This window comes from Ranitomeya variabilis, chromosome 4 (genome assembly GCF_051348905.1).
Source record: "Ranitomeya variabilis isolate aRanVar5 chromosome 4, aRanVar5.hap1, whole genome shotgun sequence".
Taxonomy (NCBI): domain Eukaryota; kingdom Metazoa; phylum Chordata; class Amphibia; order Anura; family Dendrobatidae; genus Ranitomeya; species Ranitomeya variabilis.
The window spans coordinates 299,595,942-299,614,398 of NC_135235.1; positions in this window are offsets into that span (position 1 = coordinate 299,595,942).

Consider the following 18,457-nt stretch of genomic DNA (forward strand, 5'->3'; position numbering starts at 1 on the left):
GTTCCCTTTTACCCACTATGATTAGGGGTTGCCACTATAGTTGTAAACCTGGTTACCAAGACTCAAGACATTTATGACATCTTCAAGATGTGACAGAGTCTAACTTCGTGGCCCCCCACCTGTCTCCTGAACTGGTGTCCCTAATACCCATCTTTTGGCCACTGTAAATGTAGAGGAGGCCATTCATGTGCCGCTCTCTAGACACTGCTATGGGAGTTCTGAAAACAGTCGCGTATCTGATAAATCTGAGTCCTAAATGCATCTATCAGACATTTATGGAATATTCAGTACATAAACTATAAATGTCAAAGATCAGTGAATGTGATTTTGAATACACATTTTTTTTCTTACACAATCCATGCATTTTCTCTGACTTTCTCATTTGTGCTACATTAGAGTAATGTCCATGACATTTGTTACTAGAGTTCATTATTTCCGTTCGTTGCTTCTGTTTATCAGCATTATGAACTTCCTATGGTGGACACCCTGGTGGGATGTCATAGTAATGAGCAGCATAATGATCAGCCATAACCTGTTCTCACACTAGTATACATCGGAACATGACACACATCTTTAATATCTGATGGGTTATTGTGCAGTATACATTAATGTCTAGAAGATCAATAGTATTAAAAGGGGTTATCCAGGATTATTTTATTTTACTATGTGCCTAAAAGCTAACAGGCAGGTATTTGCTAACTACCTAGCCTATTCTACACCGACTGCTCTTGCCGGTGATTCAGCTACTCAATGTCAACTGAACATCAACTCTCTACAAAGGGTGCTTTGTCGATGGGGCATGACTACCAATGTAATGCTGATTGACAGCTGACTCACCGCAGTTAGGCAGTGGGGAGACTGCTGTGAATCAACATGACGTCGGCAGTTACGCCCTGTCAACAAAACAGCTTTTCCTCTACAAGGCTGCTTTGTTGACAGGTCATGTCTGCCAATGTAATGCTGATTGACAGCAGGCTCCCTGCAGTTCTATAGACTGCAGACTTAACGCAACCTGTGGTCTACAGAATGGAGACTGTTAGTGCAAGGAGATCATGTCTCACTGCTCCACTGCAGACCATAATTGTATCAGCATGCTGATCACATCGATACAGTTAACAGTAGCATAGTTCCGCCCTCCCAAGAAGCTACGCCACTGACATACTCACAAGAACACACACTGAATGGCCAAAAGCAAGTCAACAAGCTTTCCATGGATCATTTTAAGTATGAATTCACATTAACATGGAAAATCAAGTGATCGCACTTAAAAATAAAGCATTTATTTGTCATCAATGCTAATTTAGCCGGGGCCAATTACGTAACCTTGTGGAGTTTTCTCTTGCAACAATGTTGAGAGTTTACCGAGGATGGAGTGATTGAAAAAACATCAAGAGAAACAGGATCCTGGGGACATAAATGACTCATTGATGAAAGGGGTCAGAGGGTCTGGCCAAAAATAGTTTTGACAAATATATGATACACAGTCAGGTTGTGTCCAACTAACATTTTGGAACGCAAAACTCGTCATTCCATATTGCAGATGGGCTGTAACAGAATATTACCAGTCTAAGTACCAATCATATCTAAAGGACAGTCTCCCGAGGGTAAGAGTACAAAAATCGAATCACTAAGCAGTAGAAAATCATTGCCTTGACAGATAAATCCAGATTTTTTGTTGCACCATCCCGATGGGAAGGTAAGAATCTGGGGCAAGTCCTATCACATGGTGAACTCTTCCTGAGAAGTATCAACAACTCATGTTGGTGGAAGTGGAGTAATGGGGTTGGGGTTGGGAATGTTTTCTTGGCCCAACCTGGGTCTTCTGATACCTGTGGATGTATGTTTGAACAGTATATTGCCTTGCAATTTTGGGTCCCATATTATTAAGGGGTATTGTATGCAATTTAGACTGCAGGTTATCACAATGCGTGTCCAGTCCGACTTCAACAAAGCAAAATCACAAATACAGCTTTGCTACATCATTATAGCAATATGTATTTTTCATTAAATGTTACTAATTAACAGCCCCCAGTGCATTATATTCCGCTTTAACAAACTAACAAAAGCTAGTTTTAACAAATCTGTGAACATCCTCGGATTTGCAAACACCATAAAGGCTAACATATGGACTGGGATTAAAAGAAGTAAAACGGTTTCAGAAAATTAAGCAGATAAAGTTAAATGAAAGTGGAAAGCAATGTGCGCAATGTTTTAGAAGGGCTTTTGTGTCATCAAGCAGAAAATACAATCTCAGGGCAATATTACCAGCTTAATTAAGTTTTTAGGTCCAGGCCTGCAGGAGAAGATCAGTGTAAGCAAGCTTCTATACGTCACTGGATCAGCGGCTGTATTATACTTGTGTTACTTTCAAGTCATTGTTACATTGGTCAAGTTAAAGGAGACAAAGAGCAAATACTTATGGGTCGTTCTTGACAAATGGGCATATGTTAGTGCTAATAAACCTGTGTCTCTCCAATATCCAGCATGCCATAACAGCTCCAAATCGAAGTGGGATCCCTTCCTGGTGCATGTGCTTGGTCAAAGTTAAAAAGAAGCTCCTCAAAGCCATCTCCATCATCAAGACATTGCTCTGACTTGCTCCTAAAAAAGGAACCTGATGAGTGATTCATCTAGGTAGGTTCCCATTAACATCACTCGATCAGGCTTGGCTAGATTGAACGGTCTCACCCAATGTTTTGTAAATTAATACACCTGTTTATCTAATCTGAGATTGATGGGGAGAAGATGGCTAGAAGCTGCCCAATTAATGTTCTCCTCGTTCCTGGTTTCTTTTCAAACCATGTTTTCTGGTCTGAAAAGGAGCCTGTACTGCTCCATATTGCATTGGTTCAATTAGCATGAATCACTCGACAGGCTCCATTTAATGCCTAATGGTACTTCCTAGACCACTTTTGCACCTCTGACTTTCATGGTCCGTGCTCAGATAGCAGTGTCTGTGCAGGCTGCTGGTCATCTGGCCATAACTCAACAGCCTCATATATGCCAATGAGGTTATTTAGTTCAGGTCAGGTTTGTAAGTGTGATAATTCCCTTACCTTCTCTTTCTTTGTTTTTTCCCCATCCTCCACTCCCCGATGCATTCCTCTGAAACATGTGAGTGAATATTTGTATACCTGGTATTTTCGTTTGCCCTCTTAAGTGTTGCCTTGTTCGTCTGGTTGGTGTACTGCAGTGCACGGTTGCTCCCCTCTTCCCTGGGTGGAGGGAAGGGTACAGATGGAGGGCAGATACAGGAGATAAGGCAAGGTTGGTGTGGCCTTGGCATCTTCACCTTTAGAAGTAACCCGGGGAATAGGGTGAGCTAGGGCGCCCCCTAGTGTTAGGGACAGGATAGGAACCCCTGGTCCCATGTCACCAGACAACCGAGTCATGACATTTAGTGTATTTTTCTCCAAAAAGCTTTTCTTGTTTAAAAAAAAAAAAAAAAAAAAAAAGGTAGACAAACTTTCACACAATATTGCCACCAATCAAAATGCTATAATAAGCAAAAGTGTTTGGCTGAATAAGAGAGATGCTTGTAAGTTTCACGAGATAAACCAAAAGAAAAATTGTGCTACAAAATGTCTCACAAATATGTCAACTTTATTAAATATAAGATATCATAAATGATTTTGTTAAAAAAGCAAAGTAGCTCAATGCTTGGCCCACAACAAACCTCCCCAGGCTATAAACAGTATACAGTTAGTATGCCCACATATCTGTTGCAGTACTTTCCCTAGTGTTTAACATATACATCAAATCAAAAATTATAGGTTGTAGATTTACAAAGTAATAATGTGGAGCCCTGTTAGGTGGGTAGCCCTGCACGCAACGCGCGTTTCACCGAGCTTCATCAAGGGTATAAACCAGCATTGGTTGGCAGACCCAATTTCACAATTTGTATTCCAAATCCTATCGCTTATATGTTCAGGGCCGTATAGGCGAACTAGGCGGCCGCCTAGGGCGCCGACCCTAAGGGGGCGCCAGAGAAAAAATAGAAAAAATTATAAAAAATCTTTTCAAAAGGCAAAAGGTGTATGGAGCGGAGCTGAATGTGTATGAGGTGTATGGAGGGGAGCCGTGTGTGTATGAGGTGTACGGAGCGGAGCCGTGTGTATGAGGTGTACGGAGCGGAGTCGTGTGTGTATGAGGTGTATGGAGTGGAGCTAAATGTTTACGAGGTGTACGGAGCGGAGCCGCATGTGTACGAGGTGTATGGAGCGGAGCGCGTGTGTACGGAGCACAGCCGCGTGTGTAGGAGTAGCTATGTGTGGCCATTATACGGTACGAAGTATCATGTGCGGCCAATATACAGTATGGAGCATCATGTGTGGTCATTATACAGTATGGAGCATCATGTGTGGCCATTATACAGTATGGAGCATCATGTGCAGCCAATATACAGTATGGAGCATCATGTGTGGCCATTATACAGTATGGAGCATCATTTGTGGCCATTATACAGTATGGAGCATCATGTGTGGCCATTATACAGTATGGAGCACTGTGTGGCCATATTTTTTTGTTTATAATTATTCTTTATGAAACAGTGTGATCAGCAGTGCTAAATGGGTGTGGTTGGGACATGGATATGGGTGTGGCTAGTTATGAATGGGTGTGGTCAGAGACGTGGCCTAAAATTTGCCGTGGCGCGCTTCGCACAACGCAAACTTTGTCCCTCTTTCCCATCTTCAAAAGTTGGGAGGTATGTTAAAAGTAGTAGGGGCGCAACAAAATTGTTTCGCCTAGGGCACCGTAATCTCTCAGGACGGCCCTGTATATGTTTGTCCCTTTCTCCAACCAGCTAGTATTGTAACACTGTATATTGAGTGGAGGTCTTACGGTTGGGGTTACACCAAAACATTCCTTATCGAAGCATATATTGAAAGTAAAACTCATAGCTGTGGCATGGTTTTGCTATTAAGTCCATTGTATTTTTCCCAAAAACTTTTTTCTTAAAAAAAAAAATAGGAAAACTTTTGTGCACTTAGAGTATGAAATTTCCTACTCTTCTATTGTAAGAGTCTGGAGCATTGCATCTTACTGGAATTAAGTTTAAGGAAATACTGTTGGGATTTATCATCACCAGAGAAAACAGTTATTAGGTAATTATGGTAATACAGTAAGTGAAGGTAATAGTGTTACACGGTGGAGGAAGATGAGGCAGTGCGATAAAAAATGGAGCAAATTTATGTTTAATAAATCCCGTAAGCATTAATTGGAGAGAGAAATAACATTAAGATGTTGCCTGGATGGAAATTGAACACGGCTGTTGTTTGTAGGTTTACATGATGCCTCAGTCTATGGTTTCCTCTAGACACTGATGTATAATTAACTGTGAGCGTTTCAGTGTCAATAACGGCTTGTTCATTACCTTCCATGGGATTCTAAACTGATAAGGGAACGTGAACGGCTTCAGATTCAATCACAAAGCCATTAACAAAGAAAGGTCCAGTTTTTATTCAGAATTTAATTACTTTTTTGTGTGTGTTTTAGCTGTTCTTTGGAAATGCAAAGTGACGGCAATGTCCATGGCAGGGATAACTTTTCTATAGTGGTGTACGTAAAAGAGACAGCAAAAATAATAGGATCCTAAACCTGGTTTGGGTATATTACCTTTTCTGCGCTAATAAATCAAAAAAGTAACCCCCAACTTCTATGTAGCTTGACCAATGAGAGAAATAGAGCAATGTTTCGTGAACCCAGGTTCTAAAATATTCAGAGTGTTCAGCGACAATGGTGCTGTGCAAAGTCAAGGATTAAGGGCAGAGACAGACTGTCGTATTTCTCGTGCGAGAATCGCATTGTAAACCTCGTACTGGCTGTCGGCTCTCCTGACCTGAGCTTGGCAGCTGCATAGAAATACATCATGCTGTCTTGCTCAGGTCAGGAGAGATGCCAGGCCAGTGCGTGCAGTGCGATCAGGGGCGCTGCTATCATGAAGCAAGTTGAATACTTTGCCTCAGGTGGCGGAGCATCCTTAAAGACAGGGGGCGGCAGAGCGGCAGTCAGAACACATGGTGCCGACTCTCCCTGTAATCCCTGCTCTGACTCTTGCTGACAGTGCACTGTCACAACAACCTAACGTGCGGCGTGCCCGGCAGGTGACTGTTACTTACCCGGGGTGAGGTGCAGAGGTGGTGCCCAGTCTCCTGACCTGCTGGGACACACACATTGCTGGGAGTCGGACTAGTAGCAGAGCAGTAACCGGCAGTAAGTAACTGTTAAAAACATCACCCGCCCCCACCGGCCCCACATGCTGCTGCTGCACAGCTCTGTCACGGTTCACAGCTTCCCTCCATCAGACTGTCAGAAGTAGTAGTGAACCAGCTGGGGTTTTCAGATCTGAAAGTAGTAAGGAAGTGGGATATAGCAGAGTCGGTGTGTGTTATCCTATGTGGATGAGCTGAGGTTGTCAGATATGATCCTGCTAAGACTTATTTGTACTGATTTTACTACGTGGGGGGCGCCGTTTTGCAGTTCGCCTCAGGCAGCAGAGAGGCTAGGTTCACCCCTGAGTGCGATGCAATCTTCACACAAGTTATACGGCAGTCTGTCTCTGCCCTTAAAGGAATAACCCCAGCTAATCAATTCAGGACTAGGGTTGAGCGAAACGGGTCGGCCATTTTCAGAAGTCGCCGACTTTTGGCAAAGTCGGGTTTCATGAAACCCGACCCGACTCCTGTGTGGGGTCGGCCATGAGGTCGGCGATCTTCTGAATCTGGTATCGGAATTCCGATACCGAGTTCCGATATGTTTGCGATATCGGGAATCGGTATCGGAATCCATATTTAAGTGTTAAATAAAGAATCAAAATAAAAAATATTGATATACTCACCCTCGGACGCGCCCTGGTACTAACCGGCAGCCTTCCTTCCTAAGAATGAGCGCGTGAAGGACCTTAGATGATGTCGCGGCTTGTGATTGGTCGCGTGACCGCCCATGTGACCGCTCGCGACCAATCACAAGCCGCGACGTCACCGCAGGTCATTCACGCGCTCATTCTTAGGAAGGAAGGCTGCCGGTTAGTACCAGGGCGCGTCCGAGGGTGAGTATATCAATATTTTTTATTTTGATTCTTTATTTTACACATTAATATGGATCCCAGGGCCTGAAGGAGAGTTTCCTCTCCTTCAGACCCTGGGAACCATAGTATCCCATTGCACTGCATTGGGTTTCGTGTTTCGGCCGACCCCGACCCCGACTTTTTTATAGGATCGGCCGATTTCACTCGACCCGACTTTTGAGAAGACCCGATCCTATAAAAATAAAAGTCGCTCAACCCTATTCAGGACCCCAATGAAAATAATACAGTGTATGCCAATCTTCTGCTGCGGTGCCCTTCTAGTGATACCGGTGCTGCTGTTCCTGGTGAGTGACCAGACTTATTGTGTCACATGCAGGCTGCAGACAATCAGCATCCCATTGTCAGCTACGGCCTGTACTATTTCATCAGAGCAGGCATCCACCCTAATGGAACATTGATGAGCCGCCGCGGCTGCAGTCTGCACGTGATATAGCAATGTCACATCACTGTCCGGGAAAAGGGGCACTGATATCGTTGGAATGGAGTCGCTGCATGAGGGGAGTATGCATTGTTTTGATTTTATTTGGGGTCCTGAATTGATAAAGATGGGGTCATCCCTTTAAAGAAATGTTCTGCATTCCATTAAGGAGTCAATGACCGCAAGATTATAGTTAGATATGAACTATATAAAAAGTTGTATAGCTATATCAGCACTTAGTGCTGAGCTGCTGCTGCCATTATTATATTTCAGAGCTGCATTCATAGTGTTGCTGGCCACTACTGGAAACAGTCGACAAGCTTGTTGTCAGACACCGCCCCAATAGCCAAGCTCATCACCCGCTGTACAATGCCTTTTCTATTACATTACAGCAGTGTTTGGTGTAAAGAGCCTATTTCCTAAAATGTACATCATGAAAACAAGCTCTGAGCAGTCATTAGCACAGGAAACCAATTAGCCTCGAAAATTGTGAATGCTGCACAGTACAGGAAATATAACATTTGAACTAAGATACTTTTTACATAGATTAATTCCAGATGTAAATTGTGGATATGCGGAGCTACAGTACCTCACCTTCCACAAAAATGTCTACTTCTAAAGGGTAAGTTCACACCTGGTGTTTTTTTCTTCTGCAGCAAAACCTGATCTCTTGGCAGGAAAGAAGCTGCAGAAAAAAAGCAGTTTTTCCTTGTTTTTTTTTTGCATTTTTTTCTGCGTTTTTTATGCTTTTTTTTGTGCATTTTTTGCAGCGGTTTTGGCATGCTAGATTTGTCTCTTGTGCATGCTGATAAATTTTAGCATTGGAAAAAAAAGTCCTATTCCAAAGAATGAAGTTTTGGCATAAAAAACTCTGCAAAAAATGATACCTGCATTTTTGGTGCATTTTTTCTGCGTTTTTTCACCACTAGTGATGAGCGAGTGTACGTGTTGCTTGGGTTTTCCCGAGCACGTTCGGGTGGTCTCCGAGTATTTGTGACTGCTTGGAGATTTAGTTTTTGTTGCCGCAGCTGCATGATTTATGGCTGATAGACAGCTTGATTACATGTGGGGATACCCTAGCAGCCAGGCAACCCCCACATGTACTTATGCTGGCTAATAGCTGTAAATCATGCAACTATGTCAACAAAAATTAAATCTCCATGCACTCACAAACACTCGGAGACCACCCGAGCGTGCTCAGGAAAACCCGAGCAACGAGTATATTCGCTCACCACTAGTGTTGAGCGATACTTTCCGATATCGGAAAGTATCGGTATCGGAAAGTATCGGCCGATACCGTCAAAATATCGGATCTAATCCGATACCGATACCCGATCCCAATGCAAGTCAATGGGACGAAAATATCGGAATTAAAATAAACCCTTTATAAACTTGTAGGTTCATTCTACATGAAGGAAAACAACTAAGAATAATGTAGGATGTATTGGGGGAGGTGGCGGAGACATTAAAGGCACAGAGGTTTAGCCCAATCTAATAGAATAGCAGGATTTTTTTTTTTTTTTTATGACGTTCGGCGTTAGAAAGATTTTGACTATGTTCATTTTTTTTTTATTTTGTCAGATATTGATGTTTCACTACTTCCACGCCCTTCACCTTCTTTTTTACTTCTCCCACACTTTCTTCTTCATTATCCTCATCATCAGCTTCTTTGACATCAACTTCTTCACCTTATTCATCTTCTTCTTCATCTTCTACCTATTATTTTTTTGGTTACATTGTTCATATTCTTTTTATTTTACTATTATCTTCTTCATATTCTACTTCTTCATCATATTCTTATTTGTGACAGGCATTGCCGTAGTTGTTATCTATAAAAGTTTGAAGATTACACCTTCCGTTCTGCCTGTCACAAAACAGTTACATTTGTCCGCGTTCAGTTTGGCCTGCAGCATCAGGCTTTATCCAGGGGCACCACGAGGAGGAACGGACTCACCCCCATACACTGCTTAGTCTTCTTCTGCTTATAATTTAGATAATATTTTTTGCTCTGATATTTTGTGTTATGCTTAATGTTCTTCTGCTCTTTGTTCTGCAGCCTCTTGTTCTTCTGCTTCTCGGTCTTCCAGGTCGTCGTCGTCTCCAGGGTCGTCGTCTCCGGGGTCGTCGTCATTGGGGTGGTCTTCAGGGTCGTCGTCTCCGGGGTCGTCGTCATCGGGGTGGTCTTCGGGGTCATCGTCTCCAGGGTCGTCGTCATCACGGTGGTTGTCGTCTCTGGTGTCGTCGTCATCTTAGGGGTGGTCTTCCGGGTCATCGTGTTTAGTCTCTTGAACTTGGAAATGTAGCAGAAGGTACAAGAAGGCTGAGAAAATGCCGAGAACCAGCTGATGGAACTGGAACTCGGATGGCTACCCGAAGGTCCAAGAGCCAATGGAACGACCGAGGACCAGCTGACATTACTGGAACCCGGTTACTAAGCAGGAGGTACCCGTGCCTGAAAGCACTACCAAGGACCACCTGACGTTGGTGGAACTCGGATACCCAGAGGGAGGCACTTAAGCCAAAGGCTCTGCCCGGAACCAGCTGACGGTACTGGAACCAGGATGGGGAGCAGAAGGTACAAGAGCAAAAGACACTGCCGAGAACCAGCTGATGGTGCTGGAACCCGGATGGGTAGCCGAAGGTCCAAGAGCCAATGGAACTACCGAGGACCAGCTGACGTTACTGGAACCCGGTTACTAAGCAGGAGGTACCCGTGCCTGAAAGCACTACCAAGGACCACCTGACGTTGGTGGAACTCGGATACCCAGAGGGAGGCACCTAAGCCAAAGGCTCTGCCCGGAACCAGCTGACGGTACTGGAACCAGGATGGGGAGCAGAAGGTACAAGAGCAAGTGTCTGCGTGGCTGTTGCAGGACACGTTGCCGGCTGCACAGCAGGGGAACAGCTGGCGGTGCTGAACCCCACTGACACATTGGCTGGTGTTTTTCTCTGTGCAGCTAGCAGTACCGGGCCCCAACTGGCGGTGTTAGAGCCCGGGGTCAGCAGGAGGAGGAGATGGAGCCGAGTGTAGGCCGAAGCCTGCACTGGCGGCAGCTTTGGGTCTGTTGTGCCTGCGTGGCTGTTGCAGGACACGTTGCCGGCTGCACAGCAGGGGAACAGCTGGCGGTGCTGAACCCCACTGACACATTGGCTGGTGTTTGGCTCTGTGCAGCTAGCAGTACCGTGCCCCAACTGGCGGTGTTGGAGCCCGGGCTCTGCAGGGGGAGCAGAGTGTAGGCCGAAGCCTACTTGAACCGATTTCAAAGGTAACCTTTAACCCCCCCTCAGGGGTTACAAAGTAGAAGAGCCACAGCTTATGCAGCAGTAGTGCTGCACAAGTCAAAGGTTGCTCTTTTAATTTGGCTCCTTGCACACGCTGAATGGAACACGTATAACATTTAGCCCTTTATACAGTCAAACTGTGTTGGAGGCGCGAGTTCCCTTTGTAATGAGACGCAGCACAGATGTCAAGAATCCCACCTTGGTGCTGGGTGCAGCCTCCTGAGCGTTGTTATTTGCTGTACAGGAGTCTGCGCTGTCGTGTTATCCCCTGGCCTAGCGCTGTTAGCGCTGCCCATTTTCTGACCTCATTTAATGTCGGCCGGTGCGGTTCGCGATGACCATGAATCCCAGCCCCGCGGTGTCTTAACATTGTTAAAACACTGCGGGGCTGTGATTCATGGCCTGGCGCAGCACATATGTTCGCCTCTCGCACTCGGGTCCTTACACCCGCTGCAGACTGTGCGGCGTCAGCTGATCCCTTATCGCATGCCACGGCCATGAAGCCGCACAGTCTGAAGAAGGCGGAAGGAGATGAGGGACAGGCGAACTGATGCACTGCTCATGCCCATCAAACACACCCTCGCAGTCCCAAGAAATAAGACACCGAGGGGCGTTGTGTGGGTCAGGGCGGCCGCAGAGGCGCAGGCAGCCAAACAATGATGCCAGAAGACGGGCAGCGCTACCAAGGGGGTTGCAGCGTGTCATTACAAAGGAAAGTCACACCCCCGGGACGGTTAAATGGTCACACAGAGGACACATTTCAGACGTGTTTTCAGTTCCACATGTGCGAGGAGAATACCTTTATGAGCCACCTTGCACACATGCAGCATTACCGCTGTACAAGGTGGCCTTAAAAACGTACAAACGCCTGGGGGAGGGGGGACAGGTTCCCTTCAATTTCAGTTCTTGTGTCTGCGTGGCTTTTGCAGGACACGATGCCGGCTGCACAGCAGGGGAACAGCTGGCGGTGCTGAACCCCACTGACACATTGGCTGGTGTTTTTCTCTGTGCAGCTAGCAGTACCGGGCCCCAACTGGCGGTGTTAGAGCCCGGGGTCAGCAGGAGGAGGAGATGGAGCCGAGTGTAGGCCGAAGCCTGCACTGGCGGCAGCTTTGGGTCTGTTGTGCCTGCGTGGCTGTTGCAGGACACGTTGCCGGCTGCACAGCAGGGGAACAGCTGGCGGTGCTGAACCCCACTGACACATTGGCTGGTGTTTGGCTCTGTGCAGCTAGCAGTACCGGGCCCCAACTGGCGGTGTTGGAGCCCGGGCTCTGCAGGGGGAGCAGAGTGTAGGCCGAAGCCTACTTGAACCGATTTCAAAGGTAACCTTTAACCCCCCCTCAGGGGTTACAAAGTAGAAGAGCCACAGCTTATGCAGCAGTAGTGCTGCACAAGTCAAAGGTTGCTCTTTTAATTTGGCTCCTTGCACACGCTGAATGGAACACGTATAACATTTAGCCCTTTATACAGTCAAACTGTGTTGGAGGCGCGAGTTCCCTTTGTAATGAGACGCAGCACAGATGTCAAGAATCCCACCTTGGTGCTGGGTGCAGCCTCCTGAGCGTTGTTATTTGCTGTACAGGAGTCTGCGCTGTCGTGTTATCCCCTGGCCTAGCGCTGTTAGCGCTGCCCATCTTCTGACCTCATTTAATGTCGGCCGGTGCGGTTCGCGATGACCATGAATCCCAGCCCCGCGGTGTCTTAACATTGTTAAAACACTGCGGGCTGTGATTCATGGCCTGGCGCAGCACATATGTTCGCCTCTCGCACTCGGGTCCTTACACCCGCTGCAGACTGTGCGGCGTCAGCTGATCCCTTATCGCATGCCACGGCCATGAAGCCGCACAGTCTGAAGAAGGCGGAAGGAGATGAGGGACAGGCGAACTGATGCACTGCTCATGCCCATCAAACACACCCTCGCAGTCCCAAGAAATAAGACACCGAGGGGCGTTGTGTGGGTCAGGGCGGCCGCAGAGGCGCAGGCAGCCAAACAATGATGCCAGAAGACGGGCAGCGCTACCAAGGGGGTTGCAGCGTGTCATTACAAAGGAAAGTCACACCCCCGGGACGGTTAAATGGTCACACAGAGGACACATTTCAGACGTGTTTTCAGTTCCACATGTGCGAGGAGAATACGTTTATGAGCCACCTTGCACACATGCAGCATTACCGCTGTACAAGGTGGCCTTAAAAACGTACAAACGCCTGGGTGAGGGGGGACAGGTTCCCTTCAATTTCAGTTCTTGTGTCTGCGTGGCTTTTGCAGGACACGTTGCCGGCTGCACAGCAGGGGAACAGCTGGCGGTGCTGAACCCCACTGACACATTGGCTGGTGTTTGGCTCTGTGCAGCTAGCAGTACCGGGCCCCAACTGGCGGTGTTGGAGCCCGGGCTCTGCAGGGGGAGCAGAGTGTAGGCCGAAGCCTACTTGAACCGATTTCAAAGGTAACCTTTAACCCCCCCTCAGGGGTTACAAAGTAGAAGAGCCACAGCTTATGCAGCAGTAGTGCTGCACAAGTCAAAGGTTGCTCTTTTAATTTGGCTCCTTGCACACGCTGAATGGAACACGTATAACATTTAGCCCTTTATACAGTCAAACTGTGTTGGAGGCGCGAGTTCCCTTTGTAATGAGACGCAGCACAGATGTCAAGAATCCCACCTTGGTGCTGGGTGCAGCCTCCTGAGCGTTGTTATTTGCTGTACAGGAGTCTGCGCTGTCGTGTTATCCCCTGGCCTAGCGCTGTTAGCGCTGCCCATCTTCTGACCTCATTTAATGTCGGCCAGTGCGGTTCGCGATGACCATGAATCCCAGCCCCGTGGTGTCTTAACATTGTTAAAACACTGCGGGGCTGTGATTCATGGCCTGGCGCAGCACATATGTTCGCCTCTCGCACTCGGGTCCTTACACCCGCTGCAGACTGTGCGGCGTCAGCTGATCCCTTATCGCATGCCACGGCCATGAAGCCGCACAGTCTGAAGAAGGCGGAAGGAGATGAGGGACAGGCGAACTGATGCACTGCTCATGCCCATCAAACACACCCTCGCAGTCCCAAGAAATAAGACACCGAGGGGCGTTGTGTGGGTCAGGGCGGCCGCAGAGGCGCAGGCAGCCAAACAATGATGCCAGAAGACGGGCAGCGCTACCAAGGGGGTTGCAGCGTGTCATTACAAAGGAAAGTCACACCCCCGGGACGGTTAAATGGTCACACAGAGGACACATTTCAGACGTGTTTTCAGTTCCACATGTGCGAGGAGAATACGTTTATGAGCCACCTTGCACACATGCAGCATTACCGCTGTACAAGGTGGCCTTAAAAACGTACAAACGCCTGGGGGAGGGGGGACAGGTTCCCTTCAATTTCAGTTCTTGTGTCTGCGTGGCTTTTGCAGGACACGATGCCGGCTGCACAGCAGGGGAACAGCTGGCGGTGCTGAACCCCACTGACACATTGGCTGGTGTTTTTCTCTGTGCAGCTAGCAGTACCGGGCCCCAACTGGCGGTGTTAGAGCCCGGGGTCAGCAGGAGGAGGAGATGGAGCCGAGTGTAGGCCGAAGCCTGCACTGGCGGCAGCTTTGGGTCTGTTGTGCCTGCGTGGCTGTTGCAGGACACGTTGCCGGCTGCACAGCAGGGGAACAGCTGGCGGTGCTGAACCCCACTGACACATTGGCTGGTGTTTGGCTCTGTGCAGCTAGCAGTACCGGGCCCCAACTGGCGGTGTTGGAGCCCGGGCTCTGCAGGGGGAGCAGAGTGTAGGCCGAAGCCTACTTGAACCGATTTCAAAGGTAACCTTTAACCCCCCCTCAGGGGTTACAAAGTAGAAGAGCCACAGCTTATGCAGCAGTAGTGCTGCACAAGTCAAAGGTTGCTCTTTTAATTTGGCTCCTTGCACACGCTGAATGGAACATGTATAACATTTAGCCCTTTATACAGTCAAACTGTGTTGGAGGTGCGAGTTCCCTTTGTAATGAGACGCAGCACAGATGTCAAGAATCCCACCTTGGTGCTGGGTGCAGCCTCCTGAGCGTTGTTATTTGCTGTACAGGTGTCTGCGCTGTCGTGTTATCCCCTGGCCTAGCGCTGTTAGCGCTGCCCATCTTCTGACCTCATTTAATGTCGGCCGGTGCGGTTCGCGATGACCATGAATCCCAGCCCCGCGGTGTCTTAACATTGTTAAAACACTGCGGGGCTGTGATTCATGGCCTGGCGCAGCACATATGTTCGCCTCTCGCACTCGGGTCCTTACACCCGCTGCAGACTGTGCGGCGTCAGCTGATCCCTTATCGCATGCCACGGCCATGAAGCCGCACAGTCTGAAGAAGGCGGAAGGAGATGAGGGACAGGCGAACTGATGCACTGCTCATGCCCATCAAACACACCCTCGCAGTCCCAAGAAATAAGACACCGAGGGGCGTTGTGTGGGTCAGGGCGGCCGCAGAGGCGCAGGCAGCCAAACAATGATGCCAGAAGACGGGCAGCGCTACCAAGGGGGTTGCAGCGTGTCATTACAAAGGAAAGTCACACCCCCGGGACGGTTAAATGGTCACACAGAGGACACATTTCAGACGTGTTTTCAGTTCCACATGTGCGAGGAGAATACGTTTATGAGCCACCTTGCACACATGCAGCATTACCGCTGTACAAGGTGGCCTTAAAAACGTACAAACGCCTGGGGGAGGGGGGACAGGTTCCCTTCAATTTCAGTTCTTGTGTCTGCGTGGCTTTTGCAGGACACGATGCCGGCTGCACAGCAGGGGAACAGCTGGCGGTGCTGAACCCCACTGACACATTGGCTGGTGTTTTTCTCTGTGCAGCTAGCAGTACCGGGCCCCAACTGGCGGTGTTAGAGCCCGGGGTCAGCAGGAGGAGGAGATGGAGCCGAGTGTAGGCCGAAGCCTGCACTGGCGGCAGCTTTGGGTCTGTTGTGCCTGCGTGGCTGTTGCAGGACACGTTGCCGGCTGCACAGCAGGGGAACAGCTGGCGGTGCTGAACCCCACTGACACATTGGCTGGTGTTTTTCTCTGTGCAGCTAGCAGTACCGGGCCCCAACTGGCGGTGTTAGAGCCCGGGGTCAGCAGGAGGAGCAGGGGGAGCGGAGTGTAGGCCGAAGCCTGCACTCGAGCAAGTTGAAAGGAAACCTTTAACCCCCCCCCCCCAGGCGTTTGTAGCTGAAAGAGCCATCGTGTACAGCACTAATGCTGGAAAAGGTAAACTTAGCTCTTTTAATTATGGTCCTTGCACATGTTCAACCTAACACTTATGAAATGTGTCCCCTCACAGCGTTAAACCGTCCGGTAGGTGGAACTTTCCTTTGTCGTGTGACGCAGCACAGCCATCAGTTTTACCCCCTTTGCGCCGTGCGCCGCCTCCTCAGCGTTGTTTGAATCTGTCCCGGAGCCTGCGCTGTTAGGTTAGCCCTTGGCCATGCACACATTTTGCGCTGCCCGTCTTCTGACATCATTTGGTGTCAGGCTGGCTGCGCCTGTGCGGGTGCGCTGGCCGAGATCCCGCCTCGCAGTGTCGTCTAATGTAATCCCACCGCGGGCCTGGGATCCGTGGCCATGCGCAGTGCATATCCTCGCCTCTCACTCCCCTCCCTACGGCTTCTTCAGACTGTGCGGTGTCACGGCCGTGGCATGCTATTAGGGACCAGCTGACACCGAACAGTCTGAAGAAGCCATAGGGAGATGAGTGAGAGGTGGAGGTTCAGATATGCACTGCGCATGTCCATGGATCCCAGGCCCGCGGTGGGATTACATTAGACGACACTGCGAGGCGGGATCTCGGCCAGCGCACCCGCACAGGCGCAGCCAGCCTGACACCAAATGATGTCAGAAGACGGGCAGCGCAAAATGTGTGCATGGCCAAGGGCTAACCTAACAGCGCAGGCTCTGGGACAGATTCAAACAACGCTGAGGAGGCGGCGCACGGCGCCAAGGGGGTAAAAATGATGGCTGTGCTGCGTCACACGACAAAGGAAAGTTCCACCTACCGGACGGTTTAACGCTGTGAGGGGACACATTTCATAAGTGTTAGGTTGAGCATGTGCAAGGAGCACCACGAAAATAGGCACTTTTTCCCTTTGCATCATTCATTACTGCTGCACAAGGTGGCTCCTTCAGTAACAAACGCCTGGGGGGGGGGGGGGACAGGTTCCCTTAAATGTAACTTGTTGTGCCTGCGTGGCGGTCGCAGTACACGTTGCCGTATACACAGCAGGGGAACAGCTGGCGGTGCTGAACCCCAATAACACATTGGCGAGGTGTTTGGCTCTGTGCGTACAGCACTTCTGGACGGCAACTGGCGGTGTTGGAGCCCAGGGACAGGTGGAGGAGGAGGAGGTGGAGGAGGTAGGAGGGATTGCCACACACACAGCAGGGGAACAGCTGACGTTACTGAACCCCAATAACAGTGGAGGGACTGTTGACTGTGCGTACAGCACTTCTGGACGGCAACTGGCGGTGTTGGAGCCCAGGGACAGGAGGGGGAGGTGGAGGAGGTAGGAGGGATTGCCACACACACAGCAGGGGAACAGCTGACGTTACTGAACCCCAATAACAGTGGAGGGACTGTTGACTGTGCGTACAGCACTTCTGGACGGCAACTGGCGGTGTTGGAGCCCAGGGACAGGTGGAGGAGGAGGAGGTGGAGGAGGTAGGAGGGATTGCCACACACACAGCAGGGGAACAGCTGACGTTACTGAACCCCAATAACAGTGGAGGGACTGTTGACTGTGCATACAGCACTTCTGGACGGCAACTGGCGGTGTTGGAGCCCAGGGACAGGAGGGGGAGGTGGAGGAGGTAGGAGGGATTGCCACACACACAGCAGGGGAACAGCTGACGTTACTGAACCCCAATAACAGAGGAGCGACTGTTGACTGTGCGTACAGCACTTCTGGACGGCAACTGGCGGTGTTGGAGCCCAGGGACAGGAGGGGGAGGTGGAGGAGGTAGGAGGGATTGCCACACACACAGCAGGGGAACAGCTGACGTTACTGAACCCCAATAACAGTGGAGGGACTGTTGACTGTGCGTACAGCACTTCTGGACGGCAACTGGCGGTGTTGGAGCCCAGGGACAGGTGGAGGAGGAGGAGGTGGAGGAGGTAGGAGGGATTGCCACACACACAGCAGGGGAACAGCTGACATTACTGAACCCCAATAACAGAGGAGCGACTGTTGACTGTGCGTACAGCACTTCTGGACGGCAACTGGCGGTGTTGGAGCCCAGGGACAGGTGGAAAAGCAGAGGAACACAATGTAGGCCGAAGCCTGAGAAAGTCGAAAGAGAACATTTAACCCCCCCCCACGGCGTTTGTAGCTGAAAGAGCCAGCTTGTGCAGCACAAAAGATGCAAAAGGAAAAGGTGGCTCTTTTCATCAGGCTCCTTGCAAACACAGAACTAAACACTTATAAAATGTGTCCCCTGAAACCGTGAAACCGTCCCGGAGGTGGGACTTTCCTTCGTAATATGACGCAGCACAGCCGTCATTCCTACCCCCCCGGCGCCGTGCCCCGGCTCCTCAGCGTTGTTTGATTCCGTCCCGGAGCCTGCGCTGTTATGTTATCCCGTGGCCAGGCACACTTAGCGCTGCCCGTCTTCTGACATCATTTGGTGTCAGGATGGCTGCGCCTGTGCGGCCGCGCTGGCCGAGAGCCCGCCTCGCAGTGT